At 44.2% G+C, this 4,442-nt stretch overlaps 1 pseudogene; it reads left to right on the forward strand.

Annotated features, from left to right (window-relative positions):
• Positions 1–2,223: 2,223 nt before the first annotated feature.
• On the forward strand, positions 2,224–4,208 carry LOC143880102 (putative E3 ubiquitin-protein ligase RHC2A pseudogene; annotated as a pseudogene).
• Positions 4,209–4,442: the final 234 nt, after the last annotated feature.

Genomic DNA, 4,442 nt, shown 5'->3' on the forward strand with positions numbered 1-4,442 from the left:
GTTAAGACCACCTGCGTATACAAATCTGAGTTTTTATATGGTGCCCGAGCGCCAAGTCCCATATGGGCGGTGCCGCCCTTGATATTTGATCTAACAGGAGGCCACCTTTCAAGAGGTTGTTGTTGTTGGATCAAATATCAAGGGCGGTACTTTTGAGGTTACGGCCTATACGGGCCTTGACACTCGGGCACCATATAATTTCTCAATTAATGTAATTATTTCATATTTTCCCTTTATTATAAGGGCGCTGATACACACCCCCCCCCCCCCCCCCCCCCTCCACGGCCGGCTAACGTTAAACGTTAGGATATGTCACTTTCCCACCATTTGACCTCTCTCTCTCTCTCTCTCTCTCTCTCTCTCTCTCTCTCTCTCTCCACACACACAACAGGAACTGTTGGTGGGCCCAACAGAAACCGTTGGTGGAATGGTGGGCCCATCTTTAAACAACATAGGCCCCGCACATACCACCGTAGGATAATCCAAACCGTCCGTTTGACGGGCCATAAACGTAAATAGGTTGCGTTCCAAAATATCATTTCCATAGGCTGATACTAGCCCTCCGATCTAAATAGAAACTACATCTTATGCAACCTCTATAGATTGTAGGGTTGTGATCATCCTATGGAAATTATTTTTGGGGCACAACCTATTTACATTGTAGTCCATCAAATGAATGGTTTGGATCATTCTATGGAGTTGGTCGTAAAGTAACATTAAGGCCCGTTCACAACATAGGAAGATCCAAGCCGTCCATGGTTTGGATAATCCTATGGAGTTGGTTGTACAGTAACATTAAGGCCCAATCGTAGGCCCCACCGATTTTTTTCAAATTGAAGCAAACCGTCCATAACATAGGATGATCCAAGCCGTCCATGGTTTGGATCCTCCTATGATGTGGTTCGTACAGTAACATTAAGGCCCAATTTAGGCCCCACCCATATTTTTGAAAATGAAGTGTACCGTCCAGACCATAGGATGATCCGAGTCGTCCATTTGATGGGCCATAACGTAAATGGGTTGTGCCCCCAAAAGGGTTGGCCCATCAAATGAATGGTTTGGATCATCCTGTGGTCGTACAGTAACATTAAGGCCTGTCCACAACATAGGATGATCCAAGCCGTCCATGGTTTGGATAATCCTATGGAGTTGGTCGTACACTAACATTAAGGCCCAATCGTAGGCCCCACCGATATTTTTCAAATTGAAGCATACCGTCCACAACATAGGATGATCTAAGCCGTCCATGGTTTGGATCATCCTATGGTGTGGTTCGTACCAATTTAGGCCCCACCCATATTTTTGAAAATGAAGTGTGTACCGTCCATACCATAGGATGATCCGAGCCGTCCATTTGATGGGCCACGATGTTAATAGGTTGTGCCCCAAAAATCATTTCCGTAGGATGATCACAACCCTACAATCTATAGAGGTTGCATAAGATGTAGTTTCTATTTAGATCGGAGGGCTAGGATCCGCCTATGGAAAAATATTTTGGGACGCAACCTATTACGTTTATGGCCCATCAAATGGACGGTGTGGTATGGGCGGGGCCTATATTGTTCAAAGATGGGCCCACCATTCCACCAACTGTTCCTGTTGGGCCCACCAACTGTTCCTGTTGTGTGTGTGTGGACTGTGGAGAGAGAGAGAGAGACCGGTCAAATGACGGGAATACGTTAGCCAGCCGTCGAGCGGGGGGAAATATCAGCGCCCTTATTATATGGAGAGAGAAAATTTCCGTTCTTAAAATGTTTTATAGGTGATATGCTAGACAATTTCGTTAAAAACCATTTCAAGGCTTGCTTTTGCGCGATAGAAAGCCACCCGGTATCACTTTTCACTAGATTTTGTCTTATTCAGTTATTCATATTGGATGGCTAGTCTCTTGTGCAAAAATAAGCCGCGAAATGTCTTTCCACGAAATTGCGGAGCAAGTCTCGATCTAGTCTCCGAACGCTCTTCTTCTTCGTAACTTCATTCCAAAGAAACGCGCCTCGGCCTCGTACCCTCTTACCAATAATTATATGCCACGTGTCACCAGCATTTACTCCTCTTTTTAGTCTTTCCCTACGGGGTAAGAGAGAAATGAAAAAGAAACGAAATTGATGTTTTCGCCCCCTGTAGGATTATGCGCCCCCTTTTAACATGATTTGTGGACAGAGTTAATGCTTTTTGACGTCAAATCACGCTAGCGTGGGGCGTACAATCCTACAGGAGGGGCGAAAAAATCATCCCCAAAAGGAAGCGTCGATAACACGCTAGGGTTCCTCCATTGAAGCTTCCTCACGACCTTTTAAACCCTTACACCTCCCCCTCTTTCCTCTCCAAAGCTTCTAATCGTTTTAAATTCTAGGGTTTCTCCTCTCTTGATAGAGTTTTGAGATTCAATTCTAGGGTTTTCTCTTTTCTTACCCGATCTGTCAGAGAGTTTTGGGTTTTCATTTTATCCTTTTTCTCCTTTCTCAGAGATCCTTAGCTTTCCGCAGAGAGAAGATCAAGCAAGGATTTTTAGGTTTTCTTTTTATTCTCAGATCAAAAGGAGGTTTTTGTGTTTCTTTTTCTCCGATCTGTAAGCAAATTAAAGAAAGGAACGATTTTTAGGGTTTTCATTTAGAATTCTAGGGTTTCTCATTTCTTGATAGAGATTTGGGATTCAATTCTAGGGTTTACTTTTTTCTTACCCGATCTATCAGAGAGTTTTGGGTTTTCATTTTATCCTTTTTCTCCTTTCTCAGAGATCCTTAGCTTCCGCAAATCGAAGATCAAGCAGGGATTTTTAGGTTTTTGTGTTTCTTTTTCTCCGATCTGCAATCAAATTAAAGAAAGGGACGATTTTTAGGGTTTTCATTTCGAGAAGAGAAGAATTCTAGGGTTTCGTTTTTCCCCTTCTGTCTAGATGTCTTCCTCTTCATCTTCCTACTGGTGCCATATCTGTAACCGTTTTGTTAGGGTTTGGACAGGAGACTCAGTCCTCTGCCCTAATTGCGAAGGAGGATTCCTCGAAGAAGTCGATATTCCTCGTCCTCGTGAGAACTCTGATCAGATCAGAAATCTAGGGTTCCGGCGAACCCGCCGGAACTCCGGTGATCGGTCTCCTTTCAATCCTGTCATCGTCCTCCGCGGCCCCACCGTTGTTACCGGAAATGATGCCGGAGAGAGGGGAAGCTTCGAGCTTTATTATGATGATGGTCTCGGTTCTGGCCTCCGTCCTATACCTGCTACTATGTCGGACTTTTTAATGGGCTCGGGGTTTGATCGGATCCTAGACCAACTGACTCAATTCGATATTAATGGCCCACGATGTGATCACCCACCTGCATCCAAGGCTGCTGTTGAATCCATGCCTACAATTGAGATAGTTGGGAGCCATGTGGTAACAGAGTCCTATTGTGCAGTCTGTAAGGATCCGTTTGAGATTGGGTCTGAAGCCCGGGAGATGCCCTGTAAACATATTTACCATTCGGATTGCATTCTCCCTTGGCTTTCTTTACGAAATTCATGCCCTGTTTGCAGACATGAATTGCCTACGGATGCTCAGAACTGGCCGGAATCTGATAGGTCTAGGTCTTCTAGCGAGCAATCTCCGGCGGGTTTGGAAGAAGATGCGGTGGGAATGACGATTTGGAGGTTGCCTGGTGGTGGGTTCGCGGTGGGGAGGTTTTTGGGAGGGAGGCGAGTTGGGGGGAGAGAGCTTCCTGTTGTTTATACAGAGATGGATGGGGGTTTTAACACTGCGGTGAGGAGAGTTTCATGGACTTCAAGAGGGAATCGGTCGAGGAGGAGCAGTAGGCTTGGGAGGGTGTTTCGTAATTTGTTTTCATTGTTTCGATCTTGGTCTTCTCCAAGGTCGAATTCAGAATCCAATTCTGCTCGAAGAACTCGGTCTAGTTTTGTTTTCAGTAGAGGTTCAAGGAGGGGGGATGCCGCTTGGGTAATGGAAAATGGAAATGGGATTTCAAGATTGTAATGGGTCCTGGGTTTTCACAGTTTATGATCTTTGATCATGGTGGATGTTTGATCTTATCTTCTGTCAAAAAAAAAAGGAAAAGATATGTAGGTTTTTAATTTCCAATGTAAATAGAGAAGCCCCAAGTTATAGAAGAATTTCTGGGTTCATTGTATTAGATAAAAACTCGAGAAGAAATGTTGTATTTTTTCTTCCTCTTGAGGAAATTTTGATTTGCAATTCTTCATAATGTTGTACCCCTCTAGATGTGCATCAATTCCATTAATCCCAAAAATGTTAATCTTTGTATAGCGGTGTTGGAAAGCACTTGAAGGATGAGCTAAGATTCATGGGAAGAAAAAAGCCTCAGCAGATTCACGCAACTTCGTGAGCTTTATCAAGTGATGAGAGACAATCTCTTGTAATTTGGAGATCAATTCTGCCTCGATTTGCAAGTCTAGTTCCATCCACCCTGAGTATCGATACGCAAGAC

This window comes from Tasmannia lanceolata, unplaced genomic scaffold (genome assembly GCF_043159265.1).
Source record: "Tasmannia lanceolata isolate RefF3 unplaced genomic scaffold, GAP_Taslan_0.1 ptg000006l, whole genome shotgun sequence".
Lineage (NCBI taxonomy): Eukaryota > Viridiplantae > Streptophyta > Magnoliopsida > Canellales > Winteraceae > Tasmannia > Tasmannia lanceolata.